This window comes from Nycticebus coucang, chromosome X (genome assembly GCF_027406575.1).
Source record: "Nycticebus coucang isolate mNycCou1 chromosome X, mNycCou1.pri, whole genome shotgun sequence".
Lineage (NCBI taxonomy): Eukaryota > Metazoa > Chordata > Mammalia > Primates > Lorisidae > Nycticebus > Nycticebus coucang.
The window spans coordinates 93412205-93431137 of record NC_069804.1 but is presented as its reverse complement, the minus strand read 5'-3'; positions in this window follow the sequence as shown (position 1 = coordinate 93431137).

Genomic DNA, 18933 nt, shown 5'->3' with positions numbered 1-18933 from the left:
CATAGTTATAAGGGACTTTACCTAACAAATGCAATCAGTGTAATTTGGTTCTGTATACCCTCAATGAATTCCCAACAACAACAACAACAAAATGTGTTATCAAAGAGTACTCACACTCCTCCTCCTTTTATAAATGGACTTCCTTTTTCTTTTTTTTATTTTTATTAAATCATAGCTGTGTACATTAATGTGATCATGGGGCACCATACACTTGGTTCATAGATCGTTTGACACATTTTCATCACACTGAAACATAGCTTGCTTTTAGGCAAGTTTTATTTCTAGATAATAGAATCTAGAATTGGATAAGACTTCAATAAATATCTAGCCTGATACACTCTCCTTAACTGTAGCTACACCTCCAGGTGACATAGAAATTAGGTATTTACAGTGAAGCCTATTTTATTTTGGACTCTTCTAAATGTTAGAATAATTTTTTAACTGAAAATCTATCTCTAACGTCTGTAAATTGGTTTTATTTCTGATCTTATTATTCAATTATTTGATAAATATGTTATAAACACCACACTAGGCATGGAAGTTACAACAGGAATCACGACAGGCATTGTATAGAGGGTCCATAAACATGGATCAAGAACCCTGATCTTTCTCTGATGTTCATAAAATCTTAGGTGTATAAATGAATTTAGGAAAAAGCAATACAACAAATCATCTTTCCACATATAGTGCCTATTTAGCAAAATAATTCTTGAAATAATGTCTCATGGAATCTAAGATGGATGGGGAGAAAAGTGAAAATGGGAGGAGGCAACTAGGTAGGAGCAAGTCAGGGGTATCAATATAATATAAGTTAAAGAGCAATTACAGTGTGAGTGAGTAAGCATTATAGGAAGATAGAAGACTACTGTGTAAAAATAGTGTGCTTGATGGGGATTAGAAAATTTGGGGGTTTCTTTAATAATGCCATTTCTGGAGTTAATACTGAAGTTTGATCTAACATCCCCATTTCCAAATGTTATGGACTGAATATTTGTGTCCTGCCCAAATTTATATGTTGAATTTCTAACCTCCAATGTGATGTAATTGGAGATAATTAGGATTAGGTGAGAATGAGTGAACAGGTGTCATCTGATAAGATTAATGTCCCTACAAGAGAAAGAAACCAGCACTCTCTCTGCTACATGAGGATAAAGTTAGAAGATAGTTGTCTGGAAGCCAGGAAGAGGACTTTCACCAGAACCAAATATGTCTGTTACCTTGATCCTAGACTTCTAACCTGCAGAACTGTGGGAAAAATAAATGTTTGTTATTTAAGTAACCAAGCCTATGGCCCTTTGTTGTAGAAGCCCCAGCAGATACCAACCTGTAATCTGTCTTCTTGTCTGTAGAGAAAAATATAGTTTTCATTGTATACAGTTATGATTTAATAAAAAAATTAAAAAAAAAATAAAAATAAAAATTATAAGCTTTGAAAAAAAAAGATATAATTTTTCCACCATTTGGATTAAATGAACTATTTCAGGTAAATTACTTAAAAATATTTCTTTGAACATAATCAGCTTTAAGTAGATGTCACTTTTTGTTTTTTTATTATTACCATTACCATTACCTTTACTTCAATGTCTGGAATTAGTCACAAGACACAAAAGGAGCCTTGGGAATTTGGGGAAGAAAAGAATCACTGAAAGCCAGAAAAAAATGTATGAATAAAACAGTAACATTCGTATAGAACTTAAAATTAGTTTGAAAGTACTTCCAAACATATTATTCATATACATATTTATATACTCATTTGTAAATACATATTAATATATAATTTATAGAATATTCTTGTGAGGTATTAATAGTACAAGCAATAGCCTGACTTTACATATGGGGAAGTCAGTTGCTCCTAAAATCTCTGATATGAAGTAAGCTATGGTGTAAGCCTAAATTAACCTGTCTTGTGTCTGGTGTTCTTTATTCTCTTCTGTCTCCTTTAATAATAATAGGGGTAAGAAAAGAAACCTTAACAAGTGAATTGATCCAAAACAGTCTAAATTAAAATGGAGAGAAGTAAGTCTAAAATCGTTCTGAACCTTATTATTTTCTTGAGGACTTTTTTAAATTCCCCGGGAAACCTTCTCCCTGGCTTGACCAATGTTTTCTGCATCTGTTCCTGAGAACAATTTTTGCTGTCCCTTTCAGCTGAGGAGCTATTCCTATAATCAATTCTCTACATACATGAGACCCAAACCACCCTTTCTTTATCATTTACACCACACATTTCACCCTTAGAGAAGACAACTCAATACTGCTCTCAAGAAAATAACACATACTATCATCAGTCTTTTGTTATGCATCATTAACACCAACCTTGTACTATTTTGAATCAAATTTGTTAAACATGGGTGCATATTTTTTCTTATGTGTTATAAGGGCATTAAGTACGTGGTGTTTCTAGGGATACCCAAAAGGGTTTGCAGTGTGTCTCGTTAATGAAAAAGATGAAGCTGGAAAATTGCTTGCTGTAGTTAATCCTGAAAAAGATTTTTCAGAGAACACTTTGTCCATGTTCAGGATGGAAAAATACAACAGCAATAGATGTTATGGATTTTTTTTTCACTAGTTGGTTGATAAAATATAACAATTCATAACTGAAAGATGATTCCATGAGAGCTTTTAAAATAATAATACAGAGATTTCACACAAGATGGCTAACTAGTAGCAATGCCCGGCAGAGGCATCTGAGCAGAGGTAGAAAAACTGGATAAAATAGGAGTCTATGAAGCCAAAGATGAGGAGCTAAGCCAAGAAAGAAGTTAGACAAGCTGTGACTCCAAAAAAGAGCATTCAATAAAACAAATTATAGGTACAAAGCCTAATGCCTAGAGGATGGGAGACCCCTCGCCCTAGCAGGAGGCTCACCATGGGATCTCTGCAAGTGACAAGGGGACAAAAGACCTCTCATTTTACCTCACTGGAGAGACCACTAAACATGGGGTCTCCTTCTCCAAGGAGGTCCCACTTATGAACCTAGACATCACCTCGCCCAGCATAAAAGTGAACGAATATTTTCCCTGCAATTCTGAATTCCCAGTCCACCTTTCCCCCCTCACATGGTGGTCTGAAGTTCTGCACCCTGCAGAGCCCAGAATGTTTGGTCTTTTCCTGAGAGATCTGGGCATAGTGAGGACCCTTAAACATCAGCACAAAATCTGTGACTCATGATGAAGAAGGAGGGCATGGGAAGAAAGGGACACATGGCGGTGAGAGGAGGCACCATCCCCTGGTTATGACTATGCCTGGCCGGCAGTGGTGTTGACCCCAAGTTCTGGCTGTACCTTGTGGGAGGGAGTGCAGAGCCCCTGATTCTGATGGTGCCTGTGAGCAGGGGGAGCAGTCTCCAGGAGTGGACTGAGCTCAGCAGGTGGGGTAAGAATCCCTGGCTCAAACTGAGCTGGTGAGCAGAAGCATGGATGCTGGGTTTGGACTGAGCCTGGCAGGTGAGTATATGGGACTCCGGCTCAAACTGAGCTAGTGAGCAGAGTCGTGGACACCTAGTATGGACTAAGCCCAGCCAGGCTGGGTCCCAGACTACTGGTTTTGTCTGTGCATAGGGGGCAGTGGTGCCGATGCCCAGTTGGACTTTGATGGACAATTGGCAGCTCACTATAGAGGATGAGGTGCCATACCATCAAGGTTGTGAGACAGACCGATTTCTTCAAGGGTTTTCCCTGCACTCTCTTCTACTATTTTTATAGTTTCATGTTTTAAGTTTAAATCTTTAATCTAGTGAGAGTCTAAGTTAATGGTGAAAGGTGTGGGTCCAGTTTCAGTCTTCTAGAGATTGCCAGCCAGTTCACCCAGCACCATTTGTTAAATAGGGAATCTTTTCCCCCATTGAATGTTTTTAACTGGCTTGTCAAAGATCAAATAATGGTAAGTATCTGGATTCATCTCTTGGTTCTCTATTCTGTTCCAGACATCTACTTCCCTGTTTTTGTGCCAGTAGCATGCTTTTTTGATCACTATCGATTTATAGTATATATTGTCACAAAAATAGAGACATAGAAATCTGGAACCAAACAGAAAACCAGGATATGAAACTAACATCTTATAGCCACCTAATCTATGATAAGCTAAACAAGAACATCCACTGGGGGAAAGAATCCCTATTCCATAAATGGTGGTGGAAGAACTGGATATACACATGTAAAAGACTGAAACTGGCCCCACACTTTTCTCCACTCACAATAGTTGATTCAAGATGGATAAAAGATCTAAATTTAAGGCATGAAACAATAATAATCTTCAAAGAATGCATGGGAAAAACACTTGAAGATATCGGCCTAGGGAAAGACATTATGAAGACTTCTGTTGCAATTGCAACAACAACAATAAACAAATGGGATTTAATTAAACTGAATAGCTTCTGTACATCGAAGGGGACAACCAAAGAAAATAGACAACCTACACAACGGGAAAGGATATTTATATATTTTGAATCAGACAAAAATAACTTGGATCCTTGATAACTAGGATCTACAGAGAGCTCAAATGAATCAACATGAAAAGAGCCAACAATCCCTTATGTCACTAGACAAAAGAGACGAATAGAACCTTTTCTGAAGAAGACATAAATATGGCTAACAAACATGAAAAAACGCATGTCATCCCTAATTATTAGAGAAATGAAAATCAAAACCACCATGAGGTATCATCTAACCCCAACAAGAAAGGCTTACATCACAAAATCAAACTGCAGATGCTGGCGTGGATGTGGAAAGAAGGGAACCCTTTCACACTGCTGGTTGGAATGAAAACTAATACAAACTTTTTCTTTCCTTTTTTTTAATGTGTCTCACTATGTCACCCTCAGTAGAGTGCTTTTGCATCATAGCTCAAAGCAACCTCAAACTCCTGGGCTTAAGTGATTCTCTTGCCTCAGACTCCCACGTAGCTGGGACTACAGGCACCCACCACAATGCCAAGCTATTTTTATTTTTGTTTTTGCTGTAGTTGTCATTGTTGTTTGGCAGGCCCAGATTGGGTTCAAACCCACCAGCCCTGGTGTATGTGGCCAGCACCCTACCGCTGAGCTACAAGCACTGAGCCCTAATAAAACTTGCTTTGAAGGGGAGACAGAAGAGAGAGGAGAGAGAGGGGTGGGGTGTCACAATTTGTGACACACCTTTTGTGGGTGGGACACAATCATAAGAGATTATTTACCTAACAAATGCAATCAATGTATTCTGGTTCTTTGTATCCTCAATGAATCCCCAACAGTAAAAATAAATAAATAAATAAATAAATAAAATAACCAAAGATATGTACATAGTTAGGAAAATATAACAGAGGGAAAGGAATTGAAAAGACATTCCAGGGGCTTCAAAACACAGTAGAGAGCCTGAGTAATAAAGAAGAACATAAAGAAGAAACGATTTCAGAAATTGAAGACAAGACATTTGAACTATTCTAATCATTCAAATAGGCAGAAAAAAGAAAAAGAGGACAAAAGCAGAATAATCCTGAGAGATTGAAAGAATTACTCCACATGTTTGAACATCCATGTTACAGGGATTCCTGACGGAGAAGAAGATGATGTAAAAAGCACTGAAGGTCTATTTCAAGACATCATGGTGGACAATTTTCTAAACATTGCAAGAGCTGCAGAAATTCAAGTACTAGACAGTTTCAGAACCCCAGCAGAAATCAAATATTTTACTGATATGCAAATGTTGTGGACATTTGCCACAACTAGACCAGCTCTACAGGAAGTACTCAGACCCATTCTTCATAATGACCAGCATAATGGCCCATCACAAAAGTAAACACACGCAGAAATTACAGAAATAAGCCTAGGTTTCACAGTGGTGCTAGTGATAAAACTAAGCAACAGACTTTCACAAAACAAGATGAACAAAACTCCACCAAACCTATAAACTCTCAGTAAATGTGAATGGCTTGAATTCTGCATTAAAGAGATACAGGCTGGCAGAATGGTTAAAAAATCTCAAACCAATATCTGCTTTCTGAAAGAAATGCATTTCACGTCTAAAGATAAATCAAGACTGAGGGTAAAGGGATGCAAAAGAACAATCAAGCAAAATGGAAAACAGAAAAAAAGCAAGGGTGGAAATCTTATTTGCAGCTATAATTGGATTTAAACCAACAACAAGGAAAGACATCGATGGACACTATATAATGGTCAAAGGAAGCATACAAAACCAAGGGATTTCAATTTTTAACATCTATTCACCCAACCTAAAAACTCCTACATGTATAAGATGAACACTAAATGATCTGAAAAATGTGATATCTTCCAGATGCATAATAGTTAGAAATTTCAACACCCGTCTGACAGAACGGAACATATCCTCTGAGCAGAAACTAAATGGAGAAATAATGGACTTAAACATGAGCCTAGACCATATGGACTGAATAAGCATATACAGAACATTTCATCTTAATAAAACTGAATACATATTCTTCTTATCAGATCATAAATCATTCTCCGAAATTGACCATATCATAGGGCACAAATCTAACATGAAAAAATTGAAAAGAATAGAAATTATTCTTTGTGTATTCTTGGATCATCACAGAATGAAAGTTGAATTTAACAACAACAGAATTTTTTCTACCCACAGAAAGTCATGAAAACTAAACGACCTTAAGTTGAACAACAGCTGGTTTAAGGATTATATTCAAAAGGAAATAATTATATTTCTTGAACAAAATGATAATGAGGCCATAAGCTATCCAAACCTGTGGGATATTCCAAAGGCAGTACTAAAATGGAAATTTTTGGCATTAGATACCTTCATCCAGAAAACAGAAAGAGAGCAAGTCATCAACCCAATGGACCATCTCAAGCAACTGGTAAAGGAAGAACAATCGAACCCCAAACCTAGCCGAAGAAAAGAAATAATCAAAATAAGATTGGAATGAAATTAATTTGAGAAGAGAAGAGCCATTCAGAAGATCAGTGAAATAAAACATTGATCTTTTGAAAAGATTAATAAAGTCAACCAACCCTTGGACAGACTATCCAGAAGCAGAAAAGTAATGTCTCTAATAACCTCAGTCAGAAATGAAAAAGGAGGAATAATAACAGATACTACAGAAATATAAAATATCCTTAATGATCACTACAAAAAGACCATATTCCCTGAAATATTAAAATGGACCAATACCTGGAAACACACCACCTTCCTAAACTCAACCAGAAAGAATTAGAAATTTTGAATAGACCCATATCAAGCACTGAAATTGTATCAACAATACAAAACCTCTAAAAAAGAAAATCCCTATACCAGATGGTTTCACACAAGAATTCTATCAAACCTACAAAGGAGAGAAGGAACAAATCCTTCACAACAAGTACTATGAAAAAAATATCGCCCCAATACTAAGGCCATGAAATGACTTATAAAAAGGGAAAACTATAGGCCAATATAATTAATAAAAATTGATGCAAAAATATTCAATAAGATCTTAGAAAACATAATACAGTGACATATTAAGAAAATATATACATCATGATCAAGTGGGTTTTATGCCAGGGATGCAAGTTTGATTCAACATACATAAATCCATAAATCTAATTTGCCATATAAATAAAATAAACAGATGATGTGATACTTTTAATTGAAGCAGAAAAGACTTTTGACATTATCCAGCATCTTTTCCTAACAAGAACACTTAAGAAAATAGGCATAGGTGAGACATTTCTTGAACTGATAGAGGCCATCTACAACGAACCCACAGTCACTATCATATTGAATGGAATAAAACTGAAAGTATTTACACTTAGAACTGGAGCCAGACAAGGATGTCCACTACTGCCACTGCTATTCAACATAGTCCTGGAAGTCCTAGCCAATGAAATCAGACAAGAGAAGGTGATCAGTGTATTCAAATGGGGACAGAGGAGGTCAAACTCTTAAGATCAATGACACGCTCTTATACATGGAAAAAAACACAGGAATTTAACTAAAAATTTCTTAGAAGTGAAGAGAAAATTTAGTAAAGACTTTGGATACAAAATCAATACCTACAAATCAGCCACCTTCATAATTGCCAATCACCATGAAGCTGGGAATGAGAATCGAATAAAAGACACGATATCCTTCATGATAGCATCAAGAAAATGAAATACTTGGAAATATATCTTACAACAGGCATGAAGTATCTCTATAAAGGGAACTCAGAAACCCTGAGAAAAGAAATAGAAGATGTTAAGAAATGGAAGAACATACGATGCTCATGGCTGGGAAAAATCAATATTGTTAAAATGTCCATACTACACAAAGTGATCTACAGAATTAACACAATCCCCATCAAAACCCCGATGTTATACTTTTAAGAACTTGAGAAAATAGTACTTTGCTTCATAGGGAACCAGAAAAAACCCCTGAACATCCCATACAATTTTAAGAAGTAAAACCAAATCTGGAGGAATCATGTTACCATACTTCAGGTGATACTACAAGTTTGTAGTGATTAGAACATGGTACTGGCTCAAAAATAGAGACATAGATGTATGGAATAGAATAGAGAACCTAGAGATGAACCCAGCCACATGTTGCCATCTTATCTTTGATAAACCAAACAAAAGCATGCACTGGGAAAAATAATCTCTACTCAATAAATTGTGCTAGAAGAACTGGTTAGCCACATGTAGATGACTGAAACTGGACCCATACCTCTTACTACTGACACAAATTGACCCTAGCTGGATAAAATATTTAAATTTAAGACACATAACAATAAAAATTCAGAAGAAATTGTGGAGAAAACAGTTCACAAAATTGGCCTGGGAAAAGATTGTATGAAGAAGAACCCCTTGGCAATTGCAGCAATATCAAAAATCAATAAATGAGACATGAGCAAGGTAAAAAGTTTCTGCACAGCTAAGTGTACCACAACTAAAGCAAACAGACCTCTGGAAAGGGAGATGATATTTGCATGCTACATATCTGACAAAAGGCTGACAACTAGAATCTAGGGAAACTCAAATTAATCAACAAAATGAGCACAAACACCCCCATTTATAAATGAGCAAGAGTCTTGAACAGAATGGACAACAAATACATGGAAAAATGCTCATTGTCCCTCATCATCAGACAAATGCATTCAAAATCACTTTAAGATATAACCTTACCCCTGTGATATTATTCCACATCACATAGTGGGCACGAGGGAAGGGGTGAGCAGACAGAGAAGGAGGTAAGGGCTGAAGGAGAGGAAAGGAAAAAAAAAAAAAGAACAAGAAAAGTAAAGAAAATGGTGACTAATTTTCACATAAATTGGTTTTAATTTTGACCAAGTGTATTACTTAACATTAATTTTTAACTCAACTTGTTAATATGTTGTTTAGGATATTGTATCCTCATTTATAAGTGACATATGTTTGTAATTTCCCCCTCATAATAATGTATTTTCTCCATTTTTAATATAAGGTGTACCCAGATCAAGTAGAATAATTTTGATGTATTTCTTCTTTTTCTATTGTCTATAAGATTTAGCATGATCTGTTTTTTGAAATTATCTTTTGCTTTTATTTATTAATATTAGTTGTCTATTTTTTGTTACTTAAAAAAATAATAAGTTAACTGATCACTCTATACTGAATCTCAGATTCAAAGTATTCTAAATAGATGTACTCTTATCTGACAATGTGAATGTTACTTTCTTTGCATTACTATTATTATTATGAAGGCAAAAAAATGGAAACCTAATTAATACATGTGTATGTAAACATAAAAAAGAAATTATGCCTGTATTTCCATCTCACGTTACACTTTAGCAGATTCTGATCTTTCCCATGAAATATGGTATGATGGATTCTGCGAAACAATACTGGATGATCCTGTATTCATTTATATCCTACAATATTAGGTCCTCCAATTTCTTATGGAAGCCCCCAACTTTTTCAGGAAAAAAATTAATGATCTTTAATTAATGTCTTCTACTTTTTTAGTGTATCTCCATCTTGTCTTCCCACTAAGAATGCAAACCTCTCTGGGATAGGGACACCTTCTGTATCATTTATTTTCCTTCTCCTCTAGCTTTCACTGTTCATAGATGCAGGTGAATAAAAAAGTGACCTGTTCATCCCAGGGATGCAAGGCTGGTTTAACATACGCAAGTCCATAAATGTTATCCACCATATTAACAGAGGCAAAAATAAAGATCACATGATCCTCTCAATAGCTGCAGAAAAAGCATTTGATAAAATCCAGCATCCTTTTCTAATTAGAACACTGAAGAGTATAGGCATAGGTGGCACATTTCTAAAACTGATTGAAGCTATCTATGACCAACACACAGCCAATATTTTACTGAATGGAGTAAAACTGAAAGCTTTTCCTCTTAGAACTGAAACCAGACAAGGTTGTCCTCTGTCACCTTTACTATTCAACGTAGTGCTGGAAGTTCTAGCCAATACAATTAGGCAAGACAAGGAAATAAAGGGAATCCAAATGGGAGCAGAGGAGGTCAAACTCTCCCCCTTTGCTGGCGACATGATCTTATACTTAGAGAACCCCAAAGACTCAACCACAAGACTCCTAGAAGTCATCAAAAAATACAGTAATGTTTCAGGATATAAAATCAATGTCCACAAGTCAGTAGCCTTTGTGTACACCAATAACAGTCAAGATGAGAAGCTAATTAAGGACACAACTCCCTTCACCATAGTTTCAAAGAAAATGAAATACCTAGGAATATACCTAACGAAGGAGGTGAAGGACCTCTATAAAGAAAAGTATGAAATCCTCAGAAAGGAAATAGCAGAGGATATTAACAAATGGAAGAACATACCATGCTCATGGATGGGAAGAATCAACATTGTTAAAATGTCTATACTTCCCAAAGCAATCTACCTATTCAATGCCATTCCTATCAAAATACCAACATCGTACTTTCAAGATTTGGAAAAAATGATTCTGCGTTTTGTATGGAACCGGAAAAAACCCCGTATAGCTAAGGCAGTTCTCTGTAACAAAAATAAAGCTGGGGGCATCAGCATACCAGATTTTAGTCTGTACTACAAAGCCATAGTGCTCAAGAGAGCATGGTACTGGCACAAAAACACAGACATAGACACTTGGAATCGAATTGAAAACCAAGAAATGAAACTAACATCTTACAACCACCTAATCTTTGATAAACCAAACAATAGCATACCTTGGGGGAAAGACTCCCTATTCAATAAATGGTGTTGTGAGAACTGGATGTCTACATGTAAAAGACTGAAACTGGACCCACACCTTTCCCCACTCACAAAAATTGATTCAAGATGGATAAAAGACTTAAATTTAAGGCATGAAACAATAAAAATCCTCCAAGAAAGCATAGGAAAAACACTGGAAGATATTGGCCTGGGGGAAGACTCCATGAAGAAGACTGCCATGGCAATTGCAACAACAACAAAAATAAACAAATGGGACTTCATTAAACTGAAAAGCTTCTGTACAGCTAAGGAGACAATAACCAAAGCAAAGAGACAACCTACACAATGGGAAAGGATATTTGCATATTTTCAATCAGACAAAAGCTTGATAACTAGGATCTATAGAGAACTCAAATTAATCCACATGAAAAAAGCCAACAATCCCGTATATCAATGGGCAAGAGACATGAATAGAACTTTCTCTAAAGATGACAGACAAATGGCTAACAAACACATGAAAAAATGTTCATCATCTCTATATATTAGAGAAATGCAAATCAAAACAACCCTGAGATATCATCTAACCCCAGTGAGAATGGCCCACATCACAAAATCTCAAAACTGCAGATGCTGGCATGGATGTGGAGAGAAGGGAACACTTTTACACTGCTGGTGGGACTGCAAACTAGTACAACCTTTCTGGAAGGAAGTATGGAGAAACCTCAAAGCACTCAAGCTAGACCTCCCATTTGATCCTGCAATCCCATTACTGGGCATCTACCCAGAAGGAAAAAAATCCTTTTATCATAAGGACACTTGTACTAGACTGTTTATTGCAGCTCAATTTACAATCGCCAAAATGTGGAAACAGCCTAAATGCCCACCAACCCAGGAATGGATTAACAAGCTGTGGTATATGTATACCATGGAATACTATTCAGCCATTAAAAAAATGGAGACTTTACATCCTTCGTATTAACCTGGATGGACGTGGAAGACATTATTCTTAGTAAAGCATCACAAGAATGGAGAAGCATGAATCCTATGTACTCAATTTTGATATGAGGACAATTAATGACAATTATGGTTATGGGGGGGAGCAGAAAGAGGGAAGGAGGGAGGGGGGTGGGGCCTTGGTGTGTGTCACACTTTATGGGGTCAAGACATGATTGCAAGAGGGACTTTACCTAACAATTGCAATCAGTGTAACCTGCCTTATTGTACCCTCAATGAACCCCCAACAATAAAAAAAAAAGTGACCTGTAAATAGGTCACTTAAACTTTGTGACTCTATGTTTCCTTATCTTTACAGTTAAGGAGTTGATCTAGACCAGATATTCTTCACCAAATGTTTGTACCAGAACCTAGATGATGTTTCCAAGCCCAACCCCCAGAGTCAGATTAGATCTTAAGTGAAGACCAAGAAAATTTATCTCAGAGGATTTTATCTTGTGGATTTTAAGGCCATGTTGAGATCCCAAGTTGAGAAATGAGCTGTAAGAAATCTACCACTCTACAAAAATGTTATTTTTCTGTATGGCATATAGAAAGTATTGCTCTTAAGATTTTTTTAGTCTGGAGCTATTTTCACTGGCTATTTCAGCCATTGCTCTGTATCAGTCAGCTATTAGTTCTCACAATCTGGCCTACTCATATCTCTAAATGTAACAAGTAATAATGTTATTTTGTTTTCCTACACCAGCGGTGCATCTTACAAGGGTATATGTGAAACTTGGTAAACAGTCTGTGAAGCTAGTGAATGATGCCCCATGATTGTATCAATGTACTCAGCTATGATTTAATAAAAAAAATAAAAAAAAGAACTACTGAAGTGAGTGGCCCATATATTTGAAAATTAAAGAGCCGTTTTAATGGTTAGAAGTGGCTGGAGAGAAGAAGAAAAATGTTTTGTTTATTCAAATAATGGCAGTTAGATTTGTTTTTAATAGCTTCCCTTTCTTCCTAGTGAGATTCCATACTTACTGCATATTATAAACTCTCTATAGTTCAGTTTGATTATTTCCTCTCCACTGCCCTATCAGCAAAACCAAACCAGGGGGATAATTATCACATCCAATGTAGTTATTTCTCTTTTAAAATACTCAAAAATAGGCTGAACATGGTGGCTTGCGTCTGTAATCCTAGCACTCTGGGAGGTCAAGGTGGGAGGATTGCTTGAACTCAGGAGTTCATGACCAGATTGAACAAGAATGAGACCCAATCTCTACTAAAATAGAAAATAATTACCTGGGCCTTATGGCAGGTGTCTGTAGTTATAGCTGTTTGGGAAGCTGAAGCAATAGGATCACTTGAGCCCAAGAGTGTGAGGTTGCTGTTAGTTATGATACCACAACACTCAACCCCAGGGCAACAAAGTGAGAGTCTATCTCAAAAAATATATATACTCAAAAGTAAAGAACATATTTAGTTCTCATGTGGCTATGTGACAGCTGCTTTGTGTGGTGCATGGGGGCCCAGAGCAGAGGTTTTCAGCACCATTTGAGAAGAGTATTTAGAAGCAAGATTTGCCACTATACAGAAACTTATATGCCACTTCTGGCATGCATGATATAGGATAAAATTTCCAACAACTTCTGATGATTATGGTGATAATAATCATGATAATGGTGATGTTATTTTCCCAAAGTGGTAGATAAGAAGTATAGGTCAATAAAATCATCATATTGCAAACATATAGAAAACTGGTATTTTGATTTCAGAAGAGGAGAGTGAACTGCAATGGGAATCAGCAAACCTAGTCACCAATGCCAGATTAGTCACTTACTAAATGCGTGGGCAGTTTCTTTCTCTCTCTTTGAGAATCATTTTCTTTATCTATAAAATAAGATTGTGGGATCTGACCAGTAATTTTCAAACTATTATGTAATTATATCCCTTCAACATCTACCTAAAAGTGGTAAGGTTGTCAGAATCTTTATTCTCTCTCTTAATCAAAGCAACTTTTCCAAAGGCCCTAAGAGACTGAAATTTAGTTACCTAGATTTTTTAAGAGTGAAAAATCATCTAGATAATTTCTATGCTACTTTACATCTAAGACTTTCCATCTATAACTCTACAGTATCTAAGATTGGAAAACAGAGATCTACCAAAAGTTCACAAAAAATCTTCATTTTTCCTCCATCAGTTGTTCTTGCTATTGTTGTCACACACTTCTGAAAATCCTCTATCTTCCCCCTCCTGAGCCTCAAGTCATAAGACAACTGCCTAATTAAGGAATATTAGCTACTAAAATGACATTGTTGCCCTACAGGGCAGGCTTAAAATCTAAGCAGATTGAGAATTACCTAGGTATTGGAATTTGGAGAAAGTAAATGGGAGGCTCATATTTTCATCCTATGGGGCTGTTTACTGAAGTCTAAGTGCCTTTTTCAGTGAATAGAACCTCTTGTTGCACACAGGTAATTTAGTCTTATGATACAGACTCTTAATGGAAAAGCAACACTGACATATCCACACTCAGAAGTGACTTTTATCTGAGAGTGAACTTTTGGTTATAGAAAAAAAGAATTGAATGCTTCAAGTCATGTCTGAAGTTGGAATAATGATAAATATAATTAAAATAACAAAAATGACACTGATAATTTACTGAGTCTTTAGTAGGTACCAAATATCATAGTAGACGCTTGTCTTACACTATCCTATTTTGCACTTACAACAATCTTATATGGTAGGTGAATCATCTGTTGGAATGATAGGACCTCTATTAATTATTGTATTATTATCATTTAAAGGTTATGAAATTGGGAAGCTAGAGAAACAAATTTTATCAATTGCATAGTCTGCTGTCACATTTCCTTGACAATATGGAGTCACTTCTCTCTTTCAGGTGGTATCCTCATCTCTGACAATATTAAATTTACTTGGGAAAAAAACTACTATTACCACAGCCTTTACTTCTGAAACTTTAGCACCCTTTTAGTGACTTGTCTACAAAGGTTCCCAACAGCCTTCTTATATTTTTGTGTAAAAATCAATAGTGTGAAGTAAGCTTAAAACTTTACACTTCTTTCATCTAGTGTTAACAATATGATTTTCCTTTAAGAGGCATTCAGTTTATATTTCCTTTTATATCAAAAAATAATTTTAAAACAAAATAAGATAAAGTTTCTCAAATAGTGGGAGAAATTTAGGCAAATCTTTTCCTTCATATAATACAGGGTGTCCATAAAGTTCATATGCCACTGAAAATAGCCAAACATTTTAGTTGTATATACCTGTAAAAGACAAAATTATCCCTTCCAGCAGGAAACATTAAGAGCTTGTGTGGACTCCCACTTCCTATTGTACTTTCAGATGGTCTTGTTAAATGATTAAATTGGATTTCTTATGAGCATTAATTAAGTTGGCAAAAAATTAATCTTTGCCCCACCCCAACCTTAAATATAATAATTGATTAATCTGTTAGAATTATGCTGATGCTTTTGGAAAGGGATTATATTAGTAGAATTTGGCCACATACCAAGTCTGTGGACTTCCCTTTAATTTTCCTGTGATATAGTTGGTGCAAGTGTTGCTATCCTCATTTTCCATATAAGAAACATAGAAACAAATTGCCTTGTCAGGCAGTTAGCGATTGGTTAAGTTGGAAATTTACTAAAACACAAATATTTTAACTATATCCCCTTACTTTTTATAGCTCACTTTCTAGTTTTTCCCCCCACTGAATGCCATATTTTTATAACAGATTTGAAGTGGGGAAGTCTTGATGCACCTACCACAGGAAAAATGCTTTGCTAGGGCTATAGAGTCCCTAGGAGACAAATCTTTCTCCCATCTCTCCTTTAAACTAATGACTCTCTAAAATAGTATCTTCTATTTACAGCCTTCAGAATTTTTGTTTTCTGTTCATTCCCTCCATTCTCCACCTATTGTCTTGATATTCTCCTCCAATTTGCCTTTTCTACCTTCCACATTCTCTATGTTTTTTAAAAATGTGGGGGGGAAACGGTAATATTTAAGCTAGGATTGTCAGATACAATTCAGGATGCCCAGTAAAATTTGAATTTAAAATAAGCAATGAATATATTTTTTTAGTGTTAGTATGTCACAAATACTGCATAGGAACATATTTTATACTAAGAAGCAATTTGTTGTTTATCTTAAATTCAAATTAAACTAGGCATCCTGTATTTTTATTCCATAGATTTGTCAATAGTAATTTAACAGCACAGGTTCCAATGTCTAAATGCCTCGTGTCTTGGCACGAGGAATGGACCCATGAAGGAGTTTTGGGTCATCAGAATAGGGAGGTCTTGGCACCAGGACTGAAGAGACTTAACATAAAGTCTGTGTTAGGGTACTGAGGAACTCTGGGAGGAACCCTCTGAAGTAAACATCAGTTGTATTTATTATCACAAGGCAGGAAATATTTGTTAGAAGTTACTTATCATACATCATCATTAAAAAGGGTGATTATGGAAATTGTTAGACATAATGTCTCTATTCACTTTTTTGCAAAAGCTCATATCTTAAGCGTATCTCTGCCTCTAGTGTAAAGAGACCTTTGGAATCTAGAGACTCTTTACCATAACCATGAGGCCTGGTATTGCCACACCTCATATGTATGTATGTTCTCTCTTGGAGGCCAGTTTTCTGATGTCCTGGACACACATGACTCACATGTGAATCTTGTGATTCTCCAGGTCTCTCAAACAGGAGGCAAGACTTATGCTAAAGAAGAGGGCTCAAGTTCCTCTACATATCCCCCTATTTTGTTTTTAACATTAACAGAACACAAGTAAACACTTTGTCTTGTTTCTTCTGTCATTGTGTCAGACAACACATCCATCATCCAAAGATAATGATAATGAAGAGGAGGATCATGAGAGCACCAAGAAACTACATTCTTCAATTTAATACTGAAAACCAATGAGAAGGAGATAACCATTGAAAATCATTTTCTAAAGTGAACAAAACAAAGGTCAGGCATGGTGGCTCACATCTGTAATCCTAGTACTCTAGGAGGCTGAGGCAGGTGGATTGCCTGAGATCACAGGTTCAAGACCAGCCTGGCCAGAGTGAGACCTTGTCTCCAAAAATAACTTGGCATTGTGTTGGGAACCTATATTCTCAGCTACTTGGGAGACTGAGACAATTGGATAGCATGAGCCCAAGAGTTTGAGGTTGCTGTGAGCTATGACGCCAGAGCACTCTACCAAGGGTGACAAAGTGAAACTCTGTTTCAAAAGATAAATCAATAAAGTGTCCAAAACATAATGTTGGCTGGCCTTTTGGATGGCAATATCTTGTTCATGTAGTTGGCTGGATAAGTCAGCTATATCTTGAGCCATAGTGTCATTGAAGGCACTATGTCAATGATTCTTAACTTGTTCCCATGGATAAAGGGAACTGCTGTAACACAAATGTTGGTGTTATTAAAGCCACACCAAAGACCAGTTCTTCTTTGTAGAGCTTGTTGTTATTACCAAGCCTTTCAAAGGAAGCTTTGAAGTACCAAGACTACATTGTAAAGTCTTTACAATTTACATTGTAAATTTTAGCTTATCTTATGAGCTCTTGTGTATAGTCATCATAGTATCAACAAAATGAGTAGTTTTAACAGATTCAGTTTAGGCAGCTATAGCCACTGATGCAGAACCAAGTAAAACAATAGCAGAGACTATAAAAATGATTGGGGTCATAAGGGACCTTTTGGTCTTAATTTCTTTAACACATCTATTAAAATATGTAAAGTGGAATCTGCTTGCCAGGGTTGTTCAAGATGAACTGGAGCCCAGGTGTCTACCTTTCTTTTCATAATGAATACAGTGGTGATGTTCAAACTAGTAACATTGTGATAGAAAAAGCAAGTACTTAACCAAACAGTAGAAAATGAGAGGGTAGAAGAATAAATTGTGTTCTGAAATGAAAAAAAAAAAAAGAGGATAATAAGAATGCATATTGCTAGTAGTACATACAAGGATTTTGTTGGAGAAAGAAGTTGAATTTACTGTAAACATGCCAGTAGCACTGGTACAGAAAACACCATGTCTTAAAACTCAGGGGGAAAGAAAGTAGGGTAAAGTCAGTCAGTCTGGCTCAGCAAATGTCACCCTAGGGGCATAAAAAGACCTCCAGTCCCAGTGGTGTTGTTACTGGAAAGGGGGGCTTAGAATCTCCCCCAAATGCAGGCTGCACTAAATGTGGTTCTATTAAGTGAGTCCAATAGATGTGTTCTGCATTAGTGGCAGAGAGAAAAAATCAGGCAAACCACGAACCTGTTCTCAGAGATAGGAGTGCTGAGCTGTCTTATAAGAGAGGTGGCATCTTGAAATAATTTCTTAAGTGATCCGCATGTCACCGAGGTGTCCCTTGTGTTTGGGAGCAGAAGTACTTTCAGATTAAGCTGAAGACTCATCAATTGAAAGGACTCCTGGTTTGGCTGTGGGTTGAAGTCATCCTTCCAGCTGGTGTTTGGTCCTTTTTGTAAGGAACCACGTAGGTCTTGTTGGTGTGGAAACACATACATACCCTCTCCCCCATGTTAACACCAGGTAAGGTTCTTCCCATTGAGTCAAGTATAAGAATCGTATAAATGCTCACTTATCTTTTGGCCATGTTGATTTGGAAGCATTTTGAAAATGCCATTGAAATACAGAACAATTGTAAGGATTTCGATTGAAAAGATTAATAGTTATAAGGGCTCTATTGATAATATCTCTGGGGTGAGAGATACAGAGATCATTTCCTCCATTATTTTTAATGTAATTTTTTAAAGTGTGGTTAGCAGGTTTGATAATAGCTTCTTTGTGGGGTTGTAAGGTATTTTTGTAATATGTTGAATTTGGCAA